This window comes from Ziziphus jujuba, chromosome 6, assembly GCF_031755915.1.
Source record: "Ziziphus jujuba cultivar Dongzao chromosome 6, ASM3175591v1".
Lineage (NCBI taxonomy): Eukaryota > Viridiplantae > Streptophyta > Magnoliopsida > Rosales > Rhamnaceae > Ziziphus > Ziziphus jujuba.
The window spans coordinates 3,180,248-3,199,292 of NC_083384.1; the positions used below are offsets into that span (position 1 = coordinate 3,180,248).

The 19,045-nt window shown below is 35.9% G+C and overlaps 1 pseudogene; it reads left to right on the plus strand.

Annotated features, from left to right (window-relative positions):
* Positions 1-19,045, plus strand: part of LOC132804242 (ATP synthase subunit beta, chloroplastic-like) — a 46,883-nt pseudogene that overhangs the window by 12,220 nt on the left and 15,618 nt on the right.

Genomic DNA, 19,045 nt, shown 5'->3' on the forward strand with positions numbered 1-19,045 from the left:
AAAAATCGTAATTTTCGACTATGTTGGTAATGACCCTTCTTTGATCCAATTGGGCTCCAAATCAGGTTCAATAGTCTTTTTGGAATGCCAAATAAGCTTATTGTGAAGTTCCTCACGTTGCCCTTGCTTGGAAGTATGAGAAAAGGCTAATACAGTAAAATACAGTAAAGCCAGCAAGCAATACAACAAATTCGGCCAAATTGTTGATGCTGTCCGTACAAGCCCTTTTTCATTGCATTTGAGGCTGCTTTAACTTGATTCCATGACCTATTAGGCATATGTATTGAACCCATAAAGCATTGGAACCATTTCATGCTTCCTGGACTCCAAAAATGTACCAAAATCGTCACCCGGGTCCGTATCGGCTTCCACCACTTTGATGCTTAGAATAGGCTTTGTATCTTCAAGTATGGACAAGCTCTGTTGAGATTGATTACCTCCTGTATACATACTCCTAGGTAGTCTTTAAATCTCTTAATTTGAGCTCTTGTAATTGGCCCAGTCTTCATCCGTGTCGAGTCAGCACCCCAGCAGGTTATCGGTGGAGCGGGTTCGGGCGGAATCACATCATAAGGGCCAAGATACTGTTGGTCAAAAAATTTTTGTGACTTGTGAAGTACAGCAATTATTATGAAATAATTGAGTTAGAGTCGTAGCTATGAGTGCTACAGACAGTCTAACAAGAGGAATGGAAGTGGTTGACACCGGAGCTCCTCTAAGTGTTCTAGTTGGTGGAGCGATGCTAGGATGAATTTTCAACGTGCCTGGAGAGCCCATTGATAATTTAGGTCCTGTAGATACACACACAACATCTCTTACATATAGATCTGTGCTTGCCTTTATACAGTTGGATACAAAATTATTAATTTTTTAAACAGGAATTCAAGTAGTAGATCTTTTAGCCCCTTATTGCCACGAAGGAAAAATAGGACTATTTGAGGGAGTGGGAGTGGGCAAAACAGTACTCATTATGGAATTGATCAACAACATTGCCTAAGCTCATAAGGGCGTATCCATATTTGGTGGAGGAGGTGAACGTACTCGTGAAGGCAATGATCTTTACATAGAAATGAAAGAATCTGGAGTAATTAATGAAAAAAATATTTTAGAACCAAAAGTAGCTCTAGTCTACGATCAGATGAATGAACCACTAGGACCGCGTATGAGAGTTGGTTTAACTGCCCTAACTATGGCAGAATATTTTTGAAATGTTAATGAACAATACATACTTCTATTTATTGACAATATCTTTCATTTTGTCCAAGTGGGATCCAAAGTATCAGCCTTGTTTGGTATAATGCCCCTCGCTGTGGGATATCAACCCACTCTTAGTACCGAAATGGGTTTTTTACAAGAACGAATTACTTCTACCAAAGAGGGGTCCATAACTTCTATTCAAGTAGTTTATGTACCCATGGATGATTTCACCAATCCCGCTCTGGCCATAACATTTGCACATTTAGATGCTACTACTGTACTACCAAAAGAATTGGCTACCAAAGGTATCTATCCAGCAGTAGATCCTTCAGATTCAATGTCAACTATGCTCCAACCTCGGATTGTTAGCGAATAACATTATGAAACTGCACAAATAGTTAAACAAACTTTACAACGTTACAACGAACTTCAGGACATTATAGCTGATGTGATTCCGCCCGAGCCCGCTCAACCGATAACCCGCTGGGGTGCTAATCCGTTACGGATGAAGGTGGGACAAATCACTAGAGCACAACCCAAGAAGTTCAAGGATAACCTTGCTGTGCTTATTCAAAGGATAAATCATAATAGAGAAGAAATGATCACGACCAAGGAACCAAGACCTGTTTTGCTGATACAAGCGCTGGAGACTGGTACGGACCCGGGTGACGGTTTTGGTACATTTTTGGAGTCCAGGAAGCATGAAATGGTTCCAGTGATTTATGGGTTCAATACATATGCCTAAGAGGTCATGGAATCAAGTTAAAGCAGCCTCAAATGCAATCAAAAAGGGCTTGTATGGACAGCATCAACAATTTGGCCGAATTTGCTGTATTGCTTGCTGACTTTACTGTATTTTACTGTATTAGCCTTTTCTTATTTTTCCAAGCATGGGCAACGTGTGGGACTTCATATTCAGCTTATTTGTCATCCTACAAAGCATCTAGAAGCTGATTTAGAGCTCAAAGAGGTCAAAGATTGATCAAAGTCAACTTGATCAAAAGGCTAGCATTTTTAGTTTCCTAATTTGTTTTTACTTTTTGTTTTAGGAAACTACCATTACTTTTTGGCTTTTATTTATTTATTTTCAGGACAAATAACTTTAGGAAGGTTTTTATTTTATTCTTTCCATTGTAAATTAATTAATTCCTAATTTAATATAAAGGAATTAATTAATCAAACTTAGATTAGGAAAGGAAGTAGAGTTTCGGCCAACTAGGTTTCTTTATGTGTGGTGGCTGGTTTTCTTTATGTTCTAGGGTTTTATTTCGTGGCTTTGTAGCCTATTTAAAGGCTCAGTTGTCAATAAAAAAAAACTTTGATTTGATTAAGAAAATACTTGTGAGATTAACTATCTTTTTGTTCATTTAGAACACCTAAAACACCATTAGAGAATTGGTTGTTTTAGCTTGACTTATCAATAGGTTCTCCATCCCCTATTGTGGCGTCTACATTATACCAAGGTTTCTAACCACAGGTTGGTTAGGGGTTGAGGTCAATTATTTTAGAACTTGAACTTAATTAAGATCCGGGCTAATATAATACGGGTTTAGGAGCAAGTCGTCCTAGGTTTGTATCATTTGGTATCAGAGCTAAATTTTGTTCAAGTTTGATCTATCTTTATTTGTTTTTGTATTATTCTGCAATTTTAGCATTAGGTTAAGGTTGCATCCATCCCATACACGTTCTGCATCTTAAAAAAAAAAAATAATTAATTAATTAATTCCTAGTTGTGTTAGGAATTCCTAGTTTTACCGTATTTTTGTTTCCTAGTTTGTTTGTTGTTTTTCATCATTGTTCTTGTTGATTTTGGTTTTTGTTGATTTTTTTTTTGCTGTTTTAGTCTTAAATATTTGCATTCATATATTAAAAAAAAAAAAAAAAAAGAGTTTGCGGCAACATTTAAAAAAAAAAAAAAAAACTGCACATTTGTGTTTATTTGGAGATCACGGGTTTGGTGAATTTCTGGAGTTGGAATTGCAAATTTGGTAATTATTCTTCCTACTGCAGTTGTTTATGTTCTGTGAGTGAAAAACGAAAAAAAAATAAAAAAAAGGGGAAGAGGTAAAGCCGAATAAAAAAAAAATAATAATAATAATATTTCGGTTTGTTTGAGTTTGACCTATTTGCTGGAAATTTGTTGGAGCTGCTGGTTTTTTGATTATTTATTCAATATTTGAGTTGCTGGGGAACTATCTTTGCTGCTGGATAATTGGATTATGGGTGCTTAAATTATTTGGATTAAAATTAGTCAAAGGAATTGATACAAAACTTGAATTACAAGAACAACAACCAACAGTTTTCTGTATTTTTGTTCTCTTTGATTCTTGTTTGTATTTGAATTTCTTTTTCTAGAATTTTATTCTTGAACTCATAATCTATTACCACCTGGTGCAGTTTTCAAAAATTCCAACGTTTTTCCATTATTTTGTGTTTTCTTGTCTAGAAAGCCGAAAAATTAGGATTTGTTGGATTCTTTCGGTATTGCCTACTTTTTGCTATTGTTTTGCTGATAAGTTTAATTAAAACATACTAGTGATCTAACTGCTGTTTTGTGGGTGTTTTAATTAGAACTTTGAGATAACTCATTGAGTGGAAAAAGGCAAGAGTGTTGAGCTTAAAAGAGGGTAAAAAGCCGAAACAAGTGTGCAAACACGAGTGTCGAGTTCTCATTTGAGTGAAACACGTACGGGAGTGAAATTGTAAGGTCCAATTTTATTTCTATTGCATTATTATACTAACATGACAGAATCAAGAATGAGGAGAGGAGATCCACCCTTGAGGATCAATGAGGAGGAGTCCGTAGCATTCCATGGCGATGCCCGAGCTACCGGGAATGGAGACCAAGTGGACATGAGAGCTGTTTTGGAGTCAATATAGCAGGTTAATGCTCAAGTTGAGCATGTGAATCAAAGGATGGGAAGGCTAGAAGTTTCCCAAGGAATTTCGAACACAAGAAATAGGCAAGAATTCCATGGAGGACGAGGAGGTCGCGAGAGACCGAGAGAGAAATTTGACGAGGAGCCATTCAGTGGAGACTTTGAGGAAGGTATGGACGAAACTTTTGCTGTCCAAGATAGAGCTGGCCATGGAAGATATAGGAAGGAAGAAACAGATGACAATCTTAGCAATATGAAGATCAACATCCCACCATTCATGGGAAAAAGTGACCCCGAAGAATATTTGGAGTGGGAAGAAAAGATAGAGATGATATTTGACCGCCATAATTATTCAGAGGCTAAGAAGGTGAAATTGGTAGTAATGGAGTTTTGCCATTATGCACTCCAATGGTGGACCAATGAGCAAAACACCTGAAGGAGAGTTGGTGATGACTTGATTACTACATGGCGACAAATGAAAAGGAGCCATGCGGAAGCGATTCGTACCATCACACTATCATAGGTTGCTGCATCAAAGACTTCAATCTTTATCTCAAGGACATGGATCCATGGAGGTTTATTACAAGGAGATGGTGATGCTTATGATGAGATTGAACTTGAATGAAGATATGGAAGCAGCCATGGCAAGGTTTCTTGGTGGTTTAAATCGTGAAATAGCCAATCAACTAGAATTGCAACAATATGTGGAATTGGAGGAGATGTTGCATGTGGCTATTAAATTAGAGCATCAATTCAAGAGGAGGGGTGTAAGATCATGGTTTGGAGGTGTTTCCAACAGTGGAAGGTCCAATTCAAGTGGCTGGAGGAACAATCCCATCTATGAAAGCAAGCTAAATCTGAAAGTCAAAGAAGAAAGTTCAAACTAGCCAAGGAAGGAGACTAGAACCAAATCTGTCCAAGCACCAAAGAATGAGGTAAAATTAGATCCTAAACCTTGTAGAACTCATGATGTTGTGTGTTTTAAGTGCCAAGGAGGAGGATACATTGCTAGCCAATGCCCGAATAGAAGAATCATGGTGTTAAAGGGCAATGACGAGCTAGAATCGGAAAGTGAAGAAAGTGAGGATGAAGCCAAGCAAGAGGAGGAGGACTTGGAGGATGAACCCGAAACCTTGCAAGCATCCAATGCTGAATTAAACTTGCTTTCTAGGAGAGTACTTGCTGCATAGAAAGATGAGGATGAAATTCAAAGAGAGAACATCTTCCACACAAGATGTGAAATTGAAGGTAAGATTTGTAGTATGATTATTGATAGTGGAAGTTGTACAAATGTAATTAGTAACATTGTAGTTGATAACTTAGGCTTAATAACTATTAAACATCCAGAACCTTATAGATTACAATGGCTTAATGATAGTGGTGAAATAAAAGTGAATAAACAATCCAAAGTAAAATTTAATATAAGTAGATATGAGGATGTAGTTTTATGTGATATTGTACCCATGATTGCTCGACATATACTATTAGGTAGACCATGGCAATTTGATAAAGATGCTACTCATTTTGGTCGAGAAAATAGTATTGTTTTCAGGTTTAAAGGGAAGAAGGTCAAGCTGGAACTATTATCTCCTAAAGAGGTTTACAAAGACCAATTACAAATGCAACAAAGGAGAGAAGCCGAAAAGCTCAAGGAAAAAGCTAATATGGCACCAATGGCTTCACCATCCTTTCAAGAAGGTAAGAATGAGGTTGCTGATCAAGGTAAGGTTTCTAAGACTCATATTGAGTGGAAAGATCAAGGAAAAACTGAAAGAGAGGGGAAAGAAAGTGGAAAACCCGAGAGCTTGGAGAAGGGAGGGAAATCCGAAGGTTTGCGCCAATCCGAGAGAGAAAAAGAAAAAGAAAGAAAAGAAAGGTCAAGTAGCAACTTTTATTTGAGTTTAGGGGATATTAATAAGGTTATTGAGTGTAAGAAACCTTTGTTGGTCATGATTTATAAAGAAAATTATTTTAATGATCAAACTAACTTTGAAGAACTTGAATTGCCAAGTTCAATGATTTCTCTTTTGAAGGAATTTGGAGATATCTTCCCAAATGAAATTCCAAGTGGACTACCATCCAATAAAGAGGGAAAAGGTGAGGTTGCTCTCCAAGGTAAGTCTTCTAATACTCAGGTTGTGTGGAAAAATTATATTAAACCCGAAAGTGAGAAATTTGGTGCAAAAACCGAGAGTGATGTAAAACCCATTGAATCAGTGAGTGTGAAAGAAAAAGAAAGGAAAAATATAAATTTTTATCTTAGCTTTGGTGATGTTAATAAAGTAATTATGAATAAGAAATCATTTCTGACCATGAATTTTAAAGATATTTATTTAAAGATGTCTTTATTGCATAGAACTTTATCTGCATTGTTGAGAGATTTACTTAGTGGCAATTTGAAAATTTCGGAAATATTGTTTGCTAACTTTAAAAAGTGTAATTTTTACCATAATGAGCATGTATTTCTAGATTTTGTTGTAATAGTGTTTGACCCAGGACAATTGGTTTGGTTGCACTTATGAAAGGAAAGGTTTTCTAAACAAAGAAAGTCAAAGCTCATGCTGCCTATGGATGGACTTTTTCAAGTTTTGAAGCGGATTCACAAGAATACCTACAAACTTAATTTAATAGGTGAGTATAGTGTTAGTGCTGCATTTATTATTTCTGATTTAACTCCTTTTGCTGCAGGTGATGATCTTGATTTGAGGACAAATCCTTTTCAAGAAGAGGGGAATGATGTGATTCCGCCCGAGCCCGCTCAACCGATAACCCGCCGGGGTGCTAATCCGTTACGGTTGAAGGTGGGACCAATCACTAGAGCACAAGCCAAGAAGTTCAAGGATAACCTTGCTGTGCTTATTAAAAGGATAAATCATAATCAAGAAGGAATGATCATGACCAAGGAACCAAGACTTGTTTTGCTGATACAAGCGCTGGAGACTGGTACGGACCCGGGTGATGGTTTTGGTACATTTTTGGAGTCCGGGAAGCATGAAATGGTTCCAATGATTTATGGGGTCAATACATATGCCTAAGAGGTCATGGAATCAAGTTAAAGCAGCCTCAAATACAATCAAAAAGGGCTTGTACGGACAGCATCAACAATTTGGCCGAATTTGTTGTATTGCTTGCTGGCTTTACTGTATTTTACTGTATTAGCCTTTTCTTATTTTTCCAAGCATGGGCAACGTGTGGGACTTCATACTCAGCTTATTTGAAGCTCAAAGAGGTCAAATATTGATCAAAGTCAACTTGATAAAAAAGGCTAGCATTTTTAGTTTCCTAATTTGTTTTTACTTTTTGTTTTAGGAAACTACCATTACTTTTTGGCTTTTATTTATTTATTTTCTGGACAAATAACTTTAGTAAGGTTTTTATTTTATTCTTTCCATTGTAAATTAATTAATTCCTAATTTAATATAAAGGAATTAATTAATCAAACTTAGATTAGGAAAGGAAGTATAGTTTCGGCCAACTAGGTTTCTTTATTTGTGGTGGCTGGTTTTTCTTTATTTTTAGGGTTTTATTTCGTGGCTTTGTAGCCTATTTAAAGGCTTATTTTTCAATGAGAATACAGCTTTTATTTGATTAAGAAAATACTTGTGATATTAATTATCTCTTTGTTCTTTGAGAACACCTAAAACACCATTATAGAATTGGTTGTTTTAACTTGACTTATCAATAGGTTTTCCATCCCCTATTGTGGCGTCTACATTATACCAAGGTTTCTAACCATAGGTTGGTTAGGGGTTGAGGTCCATTCCATTAGAACTTGAACTTAATTAAGATCCGGGGTAATATAATACGGGTTTAGGAGCAGGTCGTCCTAGGTTCGTATCATTTGGTATCAGAGCTAAGTTTTGTTCAGGTTTGATCTATCTTTAATTGCTTTATTTGTTTTTTTGTGTTATTCTGCAATTTTAGCATTAGGTTAAGGTTGCATCCATCCTATACACGTTCAGCATCTTAAAAAATAAAAATAAAAATCCATTCCTAGTTGATTTAGGATTTCCTGGTTTTATCGTATTTTTGTTTCCTAGTTTGTTGGTTGTCTTTTATCATTGTTCTTGTTAATTTGGTTTTTCTTGATTTTCTTTTGCTGTTTTAGTTTTAAATATTTGCATTCATATATTCAAAAAAAAAAGAAAACAAGAAAAAAAAAAAAAAAGAAGTTTGCAGCAACATTTAAAAAAAAAAAAAAAAAACTGCACATTTTGTTTATTTGGAGGTCACGGGTTTGGTGTTTGTTTTGGATTTGGAATTGCAATTTTGGTACTTACTCTTGCTACTGCAGTTGTTTATGTCCTGTGAGTGAAAAAAAACAAAAAAAAAAAAAAAAAGAAGAGAAAAGCCGGATAAAAAAAAAAAAAAAAGGAAAAAAAATATTTTTCAGCTTGTTGGAGTTTGATTTGTTTGCTGGGAATTTGTTGGAGCTGCTGGGTTTTTGTTTATTTATTCAATATTTGAATTGATGGGAAATTATTTTTGCTGCTGGATATTTGGATTTTGGGTGCTTAAATTATTTGGATTAAAATCAGTTAAAGGATTTGATACAAAACTTGAATTATAAAGAACAACAACCAACAACTATTCTATATTTTTGTTCAATTTGATTCTTGTTCGTATTTGAATTTCTTTTCCTGGAATTTTATTCTTGAACTCATAATCTCCTACCATCTGGTGCAGTTTTCAAAAATTCCAACGTTTTTCCATTATTTTGTGTTTTCTTGTCTAGAAAGCCGAAAAAATTAGGATTTGTTGGACTCTTTCGGTATTGCCTATTTTTTGCTACTGTTTTGTTGATAAGTTTAATTAAAACATACTAGTGATCTAATTGCTCTTTTTTGGGTGTTTTAATTAGAACTTTGAGATAATTCATTGAGTGGAAAAAGGCAAGAGTGTGTGAGCTTAAAAGAGGGTAAAAGCCGAAACTAGTGTGCAAACACGAGTGACGAGTCGTCATTTGAGTGAAACACGTAAGGGAGTGAAATTGTAAGGTCCTATTTTATTTTTATTGCATTATTATACTAACATGACAGAATCAAGAATGAGGAGAGGAGATCCACCTTTGAGGATCAATGAGGAGGAGTCCGTAGCATTCCATGGCGATGCCCGAGCTACCGGGAGTGGAGACCAAGTGGACATGAAAGCTGTTTTGGAATCAATACAGCGGGTTAGTGCTCAAGTTGAGCATGTGAATCAAAGCGTGGGAAGACTAGAAGCCTCACAAGGAATCCCGAATACAAGAAATAGGCAAGAATTCCATGGAGGGCGAGGCCGAGGACGAGGAGGTCGCGAGAGACCGAGAGAGGAATTTGATGAGGAGCCATTCGATGGAGACTTTGAGGAAGGTATGGACAAAAATTTTGCTGTCCAAAATAGAGCTGGCCATGGAAGATATAGGAGGGAAGAAACAGATGACAATCTTAGCAATATCAAGATCAACATCCCACCATTCATGGGAAAAAGTGACCCCGAAGCATATTTGGAGTTGGAAGAAAAGATGGAGTGATATTTGACCGCCATAATTATTCGGAGGCTAAGAAGGTGAAATTGGCAGCAATGGAGTTCGGACATTATGCACTCCAATGGTGCACCAATGAGCAAAACACCCGAAGGAGAGTTGGTGATGACTTGATTACTACATGGCGACAAATGAAAGGAGCCATGAGGAAGCGATTCGTACCATCACACTATCATAGGTTGCTACATCAAAGACTTCAATCTTTATCTCAAGGAACTAGGTCCGTGGAGGATTATTACAAAGAGATGGAGATGCTCATGATGAGGTTAAACATGAATGAGGATAGAGAAGCAACCATGGCAAGATTTCTTGGTGGTTTGAATCGTGAGATAGCCAACCAACTAGATTTGCAACAATACTTGGAGTTTGAGGAGATGTTGCATGTTGCCATTAAGCATGAGCACCAATTCAAGAGGAGGGGTGTAAGATCATGGTTTGGAGGTGTTTCCAACAATGGAAGGTCCAATTCAAATGGCTGGAGGAACAATCCCGTCTATGAAAGCAAGCTAAAGCCGAAAGTCAAAGAAGAAAGTTCAAACTGGCCAAGGAAAGAGACTAGAACCAAATCTGTCCAAGCACCAAAGAATGAGGTAAAATTAGATCCTAAACCTTCTAGAACTCATGATGTTGTGTGTTTTAAGTGCCAGGGAGGAGGACACATTGATAGCCAATGCCCGAATAGAAGAATCATGGTGTTAAAGGGCAATGACGAGCTAGAATCGGAAAGTGAAGAAAGTGAGGATGAAGCCAAGCAAGAGAAGGAGGACTTGGAGGGTGAACTAGAAACCTTGCAAGCATCCAATCCTGAATTAGAGTACTTGCTGCATACAAAGACTAGGATGAAATTCAAAGAAAGAACATCTTCCACACCCGATGTGAAATTCAAGGTAAGATTTGTAGTATGATTATTGATAGTGGAAGTTGTACAAATATAATTAGTAACATTGTAGTTGATAAATTAGGCTTAATAACTATTAAACATCCAGAACCTTATAGATTACAATGGCTTAATGATGGTGGTGAAATAAAAGTGAATAAACAAGCCAAAGTAAAATTTAATATAGGTAGATATGAGGATGTAGTTTTATGTGATATTGTACCCATGATTGCTGGACATATACTATTAGGTAGGCCATGGCAATTTGATAAAGATGCTACTCATTTTGGTCGAGAAAATCGTATTGTTTTCAGGTTTAAAGGGAAGAAGGTCAAGCTAGAACCATTATCTCCTACACAGGTTTACAAAGACCAATTACAAATGCAACAAAGGAGAGAAGCCGAAAAGCTTAAGGAAAAACCAAGTATGGCACCAACGGCTTCACCATCCTTTCAAGAAGATAAGAATGAGGTTGTTGATCAAGGTAAGGTTTCTAAGACTCATATTGAGTGGAAAGATCAAGGAAAAATCAAAAGAGAGGGGAAAGAGAGTGGCAAACCCGAGAGCTTGGAGAAGGAAGGAAAATTCGAAGGTTTGCACCAATCCAAGGGGGAAAAAGAAAAAGAAAGAAAAGAAAGATCAAGTAGCAACTTTTATTTGAGTTTAGGGGATATTAATAAGGTTATTGAGTGTAAGAAACCTTTGCTGGTCATGATTTATAAAGAAAATTATTTTAATGATCAAACTAACTTTGAAGAACTTGAATTGCCAAGTTCAATGATTTCTCTTTTGAAAGAATTTGGAGATGTCTTCCCAAATGAAATTCCAAGTGGACTACCATCCAATCAAGAGGGAAAAGGTAAACTTGCTATCCAAGGTAAGTCTTCTAATACTTAGGTTGTGTGGAAAGATTTTAATAAAACCAAGAGTGAAAAATGCGGTGCAAAAGCCAAGAGTGAGGAAGGTGAGATCGCATTGAGTGAGAAAGGAAAAGGAAGACAAGAAAGGAAGAATATAAATTTTTATCTTAGCTTTGGTGATGTTAATAAAGTAATTATGAATAAGAAATCATTGCTGACCATGAATTTTAAAGATACTTATTTAAAGATGTCTTTATTGCATAGAACTTTATCTGCATTGTTGAGAGCTTTACTTAGTGGCAATTTGAAAATTTGGGAAATATTGTTTGCTAACTTTAAAAAGTGTAATTTTTACCATAATGAGCATGTATTTCTAGATTTTGTTGTAATAGTGTTTGAACCAGGAGAATTGGTTTGGTTGCACTTACGAAAGGAAAGGTTTCCTAAACAAAGAAAGTCAAAGCTCATGCCGCCTATGGATGGACTTTTTCATGTTTTGGAGCCGAATAACAGGAATGCCTACAAGCTTGATTTACCGGGTGAGTATAACATGAGTGCTGCATTTAATGTTACTGATTTAACTCCTTTTGCTGCAGGTGATGATCTTGATTTGAGGACAAATCCTTTTCAAGAGGAGGGGAATGATGTGATTACGCCAGAGCCCACTCCACCGATAACCCGCTCGGGTGCTGACTCGACACGGATGAAAACTAGGCCAATCACAAGAGCTCAAATTAACAGATTTAAGGGCAACCTGGGAGTATTTATACAGAGGGTAATCAATCTCAACAGAGCTTGTCCATACTTGAAGATACAAAGCCTATTCGAAGCATCCAAGTGGTGGAAGCCGATACGGACCCGGGTGACGGTTTTGGTACCTTTTTGGAGTCTGGGAAGCATGAAATGGTTCCAATGCTTTATGGGTTCAATACATATGCCTAAGAGGTCATGGAAGCAAGTTAAAGCAGCCTCAAATGCAATAAAAAAGGGCTTGTACGGACAGCATCAACAATTTGGCCGAATTTGCTGTATTGCTTGCTGACTTTACTGTATTTTACTGTATTAGCCTTTTCTTATTTTTCCAAGCATGGGCAACGTGTGGGACTTCATATTCATCTTATTTGGCATCCTAAAAAGAATCTAGAAGCTGATTTGAAGCTCAAAGAGGTCAAAGATTGATCAAAGTCAACTTGATAAAAAAGGCTAGCATTTTTAGTTTCCTAATTTGCTTTTACTTTTTGTTTTAGGAAACTACCATTACTTTTTGGCTTTTATTTATTTATTTTCTGGAAAATAACTTTAGTAATGTTTTTATTTTATTCTTTCCATTGTAAATTAATTAATTCCTAATTTAATATAAAGGAATTAATTAATCAAACTTAGATTAGGAAAGGAAGTATAGTTTCAGCCAACTAGGTTTCTTTATTTGTGGTGGCTGGTTTTTCTTTATTTTTAGGGTTTTATTTCGTGGCTTTGTAGCCTATTTAAAGGCTTATTTTTCAATGAGAATACAACTTTGATTTGATTAAGAAAATACTTGTGAGATAAATTATCTCTTTGTTCTTTGAGAACACCTAAAACACCATTAGAGAATTGGTTGTTTTAGCTTCACTTATCAATAGGTTTTCCATCCCCTATTGTGGTGTCTACATTATACCAAGGTTTCTAACCACAGGTTGGTTAGGGGTTGAGGTCCATTCCATTAGAACTTGAACTTAATTAAGATCCGGGCTAATATAATATGGGTTTAGGAGTAGGTCGTCCTAGGTTTGTATCAGCTTCACCATCCTTTCAAGAAGGTAAGAGTGAGGTTGCTGATCAAGGTAAGGTTTCTAAGACTCATATTGAGTGGAAAGATCAAGGAAAAACCGAAAGAGAGGGAACACAAAGTGGCAAACCCGAGAGCTTGGAGAAGGAAGGGAAATCCAAAGGTTTGCGCCAATCCGAGAGAGAAAAAGGAAAAGAAAGAAAAGAAAGGTCAAGTAGCAACTTTTATTTGAGTTTAGGGGATATTAATAAGGTTATTGAGTGTAAGAAACCTTTGTTGGTCATGATTTATAAAGAAAATTATTTTAATGATCAAACTAACTTTGAAGAACTTGAATTGCCAAGTTCAATGATTTCTCTTTTGAAGGAATTTGGAGATATCTTCCCAAATGAAATTCCAAGTGGACTACCATCCAATAAAGAGGGAAAAGGTGAGGTTGCTCTCCAAGGTAAGTCTTCTAATACTCAGGTTGTGTGGAAAAATTATATTAAACCCGAAAGTGAGAAATTTGGTGCAAAAACCGAGAGTGATGTAAAACCCATTGAATCAGTGAGTGTGAAAGAAAAAGAAAGGAAAAATATAAATTTTTATCTTAACTTTGGTGATGTTAATAAAGTAATTATGAATGAGAAATCATTGCTGACCATGAATTTTAAAGATATTTATTTAAAGATGTCTTTATTGCATAGAACTTTATCTGCATTGTTGAGAGATTTACTTAGTGGCAATTTGAAAATTTGGGAAATATTGTTTGCTAACTTTCAAAAGTGTAATTTTTACCATAATGAGCATGTATTTCTAGATTTTGTTGTAATAGTGTTTGACCTAGGAGAATTGGTTTGGTTGCACTTACGAAAGGAAAGGTTTTCTAAACAAAGAAAGTCAAAGCTCATGCCGCCTATGGATGGACTTTTTCAAGTTTTGAAGCGGATTCACGAGAACACCTACAAACTTAATTTAATAGGTGAGTATAGTGTTAGTGCTACATTTATTATTGTTGATTTAACTCCTTTTGCTGCAGGTTATGATCTTGATTTGAGGACAAATCCTTTTCAAGAGGAGGGGAATGATGTGATTCCGCCCGAGCCCGCTCAACCGATAACCCGTTGGGGTGCTAATCCGTTACGGATGAAGGTGGGACCAATTACTATAGCACAAGCCAAGAAGTTCAAGGATAACCTTGCTGTGCTTATTAAAAGGATAAATCATAATCAAGAAGGAATGATCATGACCAAGGAACCAAGACCTGTTTTGCTGATACATGCGCTGGAGACTGGTACGGACCCGGGTGACGGTTTTGGTACATTTTTGGAGTCCAGGAAGCATGAAATGGTTCCAATTATTTATGGGTTCAACACATATGCCTAAAAGGTCATGGAATCAAGTTAAAGCAGCCTCAAATGCAATCAAAAAGGGCTTGTACGGACAGCATCAACAATTTGGCCGAATTTGCTTGATTGCTTGCTGGCTTTACTGTATTTTACTATATTAACCTTTTCTTATTTTTCCAAGCATGGGCAACGTGTGGGACTTTATATTCAGCTTATTTGGCATCCTAGAAAGCATCTAGAAGCTGATTTGGAGCTCAAAGAGGTCAAAGATTGATCAAAGTCAACTTGATCAAAAGGCTAGCATTTTTAGTTTTCTAATTTGTTTTTACTTTTTGTTTTAGGAAACTACCATTACTTTTTGGCTTTTATTTATTTATTTTCTGGACAAATAACTTTAGGAAGGTTTTTATTTTATTCTTGCCATTGTAAATTAATTAATTCCTAATTTAATATAAAGGAATTAATTAATCAAACTTAGATTAGGAAAGGAAGTATAGTTTCAGCCAACTAGGTTTCTTTATGTGTGGTGGCTGGTTTTCTTTATGTTCTAGCGTTTTATTTCGTGGCTTTGTAGCCTATTTAAAGGCTTAGTTGTCAATAAGAAAAAAACTTTGATTTGATTAATAAAATACGTGTGAGATTAAGAAAATTGATCATTTTTGGTGAATTAGATGGTCTCCTTGAACAAGCTTTTCATTTGGAAGGTAAAATCAATAAAGATACTGGAAGGCTATGAACTTATAAACGGAGAGCAAATTGAAGAAATGACCTTAAATCTTTGTGTACTGACCCCGAAATGAATTGTTTAGGATTCATAAGTGAAAGAAACATTTTATCCACTAATAGTGGACAAATCGGCCCATTACCAAACCACGCACCTATTGCTACAGCTATAGATATCGGTATTTTGAGAATACACCTTAATTACCAATGGTTAATGATGCGAATCCGCCCGAACCCGTATAACCGACAACCCGCTGGGGTGCCGATTCGTTACGGATGAAGGTGGGACCAATCACTAGAGCACAAGCCATGAAGTTCAAGGATAACCTTGCTGTGTTTATTCAAAGGATAAATCATAATCAAGAAGGAATGATCATGACCAAAGAACCAAGACCTGTTTTGCTGATACAAGCACTGGAGACTGGTACGGACCCGGGTGACGGTTTTGGTACATTTTTGGTGTCCGGGAAGCATGAAATGGTTCCAATGCTTTATGGGTCCAATACATATGCCTAAGAGGTCATGGAATCAAGTTAAAGCAGCCTCAAATGCAATCAAAAAGGGCTTGTACGGACAGCATCAACAATTTGGCCGAATTTGCTGTGTTGCTTGCCGGCTTTACTATATTTTACTGTATTAGCCTTTCTTATTTTTCCAAGTACATGCAACGTGTGGGACTTCATATTCAGCTTATTTTTCAACCTACAAAGCATCTAGAAGCTGATTTGGAGCTCAAAGAGGTCAAAGATTGATCAAAGTCAACTTGATCAAAAGGCTAGCATTTTTAGTTTCCTACTTTGTTTTTACCTTTTGTTTTAGGAAACTATGATGTGATTCCGCCCGAGCCCGCTCAACCGATAACCCGCTGGGGTGCTGACTCGACACGGATGAAGACTAGGCCAATCACAAGAGCTCAAATTAAGAGATTTAAGGACAACCTAGAAGTATTTATACAGGGGTTAATCAATCTCAATAGAGCTTGTCCATACTTGAAGATACAAAGCCTATTCTACGCATCCAAGTGGTGGAAGCCGATACGGACCCGGGTGACGGTTTTGGTACATTTTTGGAGTCCGAGAAGCATGAAATGGTTCCAATGCTTTAAGGGTTCAATACATATGCCTAAGAGGTCATGGAATCAAGTTAAAGCAGCCTCAAATGCAATCAAAAAGGGCTTGTACGGACAGCTTCAACAATTTGGCCGAATTTGCTGTATTGCTTGCTAGCTTTACTGTATTTTACTGTATTAGCCTTTTCTTATTTTTCCAAGCATGGGCAACGTGTGGGCCTTCATATTCAGTTTATTTGGCATCCTTGAAAGCATCTAGAAGCTGATTTGGAGCTCACTTTGGTCAAAGATTGGTCAAAGTCAAATTAGTCAAAAAGCTAGTATTTTAGTTTCCTAATTTTATTCTACTTTTTGTTTTAGGAAACTACCATTATTTTTAGTTTCTATTTATTTATTTTCTGGACAAATAAGATTAGGAAAGTTATTATTTTATTATTTTCATTGTAAATTAATTAATTTCTAATTCCAAATAAAGGAATTAATTAATCCAAATTAGATTAGGAAAAGGAAAGTTTCGGCAAAGGTAGACTTATATTTCATTAATAATAAAACTTTAAACTTTGATTTGATTAAGAAAATACTTGTGAGATTAATTATCTCTTTGTTCTTTGAGAACACCTAAAACACCATTAGAGAATTGGTTGTTTTAGCTTGACTTATCAATAGGTTTTCCATCCCCTATTGTGGCGTCTTCATTGTACCAAGGTTTCTAACCACAGGTTGGTTAGGGGTTGAGGTCCATTCCATTAGAACTTGAACTTAATTAAAGATCCGGGCTAATATAATACGGGTTTAGGAGCAGGTCGTCCTAGGTTCGTATCAAACTACCATTACTTTTTGGCTTTTATTTATTTATTTTCTGGATAAATAACTTTAGTAAGGTTTTTATTTTATTCTTTCCATTGTAAATTAATTAATTCCAAATTTAATATAAAGGAATTAATTAATCAAACTTAGATTAGGAAAGGAAGTAGAGTTTCGGCCAACTAGGTTTCTTTATGTGTGGTGGCCGGTTTTCTTTATGTTCTAGGGTTTTCAAGTTGTCTTTTCAAAGCCTATTTAAAGGCTTCATTATCAATAAGAATTAAGTTTGATTTGATTAAGAAAATACTTGTGAGATTAATTATCTCTTTGTTCTTTGAGAACACCTAAAACACCATTAGAGAATTGGTTGTTTTAGCTTGACTTATCAATAGGTTTTCCATCCCCTATTGTGGTGTCTACATTATACCATGGTTTCTAACCACAGGTTGGTTAGGGGTTGACGTTAATTAATTCCTAATTTCATATAAAGGAATTAATTAATCAAACTTAGATTAGGAAAGGAAGTATAGTTTCGGCCAACTAGGTTTCTTTATGTGTGGTGGCCAGTTTTCTTTATGTTCTAGGGTTTTCAAGTTGTCTTTTCAAAGCCTATTTAAAGGCTTCATTATCAATAAGAATTAAGTTTGATTTGATTAAGAAAATACTTGTGAGATTAATTATCTCTTTGTTCTTTGAGAACACCTAAAACACCATTAGAGAATTGGTTGTTTTAGCTTGACTTATCAATAGGTTTTCCATCCCCTATTGTGGCGTCTACATTATACCAAGGTTTCTAACCACAGGTTGGTTAGGGGTTGACGTCTATTCCATTAGAACTTGAACTTAATTGAGATCCAGGCTAATATAATACGGGTTTAGGAGCAGGTCGTCCTAGGTTCGTATCAGTTAACGATGACTCTGATGGGTAGTTTTACTAGGATAGGCAATAATGAGATCACTGTTTTAGTAAATGACATGGAGAAGGGTAGTGACATGGATCCATAGGAAGCTCAACAAACTTTTGAAATAGTAGTAGCTAACTTGAGTAAAGTTAAAGGCAAGAGAAAAACAATTGAAGCAAATCTCGCTCTTAGATGAGGTAGGACACGAGTAGAGGCTATCAGAAGTTCTATGTATACACCTTATTTTGTTTGCTTCTACCGGTTGAAAATGAATAAAAATAAAATATGATCAAGTATAATCGACTTCTAGTGAAACAAAAAAATATTTAATTCAAAACTAAATAGATAAATAGATTAGGATGAAAAAGATACAAAATCAATAAAAGAGCATGAGTAGAAAAATGTATTAGAGACTATTCACGTTGGTATCGAATAAGTTCTACCTACAATTGGATTTGAACCAATGACTCCCGCCGTATGAAAGCAATACTCTAACCACTGAGTTAAGTAGGTCATTTATCATCATAAAGAGAAACAAGTGTGACCTATCACATTGATAGATTATCAAAGGAATATTGTTTATAAGTAATACCAATCAAACGAATCAAAGAGGTATGATGTTGGATCATGTAATATTCATCTTGATAAGAAATTTGATACGAACCTAGGACGACCTAGACTAAACCCATATTATATTAGTCCGGATCTAATTATGTTCAAGTTCTAATGGTCACCTTGACCCCTAACCAACCTATGATTAGAAACCTTGGTATAATGAAGATGCCACAATAGGTGATGGATATCCTATTGATAAGACAAACTAAAGCAGTCATTCACTAATGGCATTTTAGGTGTTCAAAAGAACAAAGAGAAATTCAATTTCACAAAATAAATTCTGAATATTATTAATGGTGTGTTCTTCCTAAAAACAAGCCCTTTATAGGCAGAGAGAAAACAAAATAAAACCCTAAAAATAAAAGGGAAAACCAGCCAATAGGATTAGGAAACTAGCATGGCCGAATTTTCTCTCTCCTTTCCTAAACTAATTTTGATTAATTAAGTCCTTTCTTTGAATTAGGAATTAATTAATTTACAACTAGAATAATAAAAT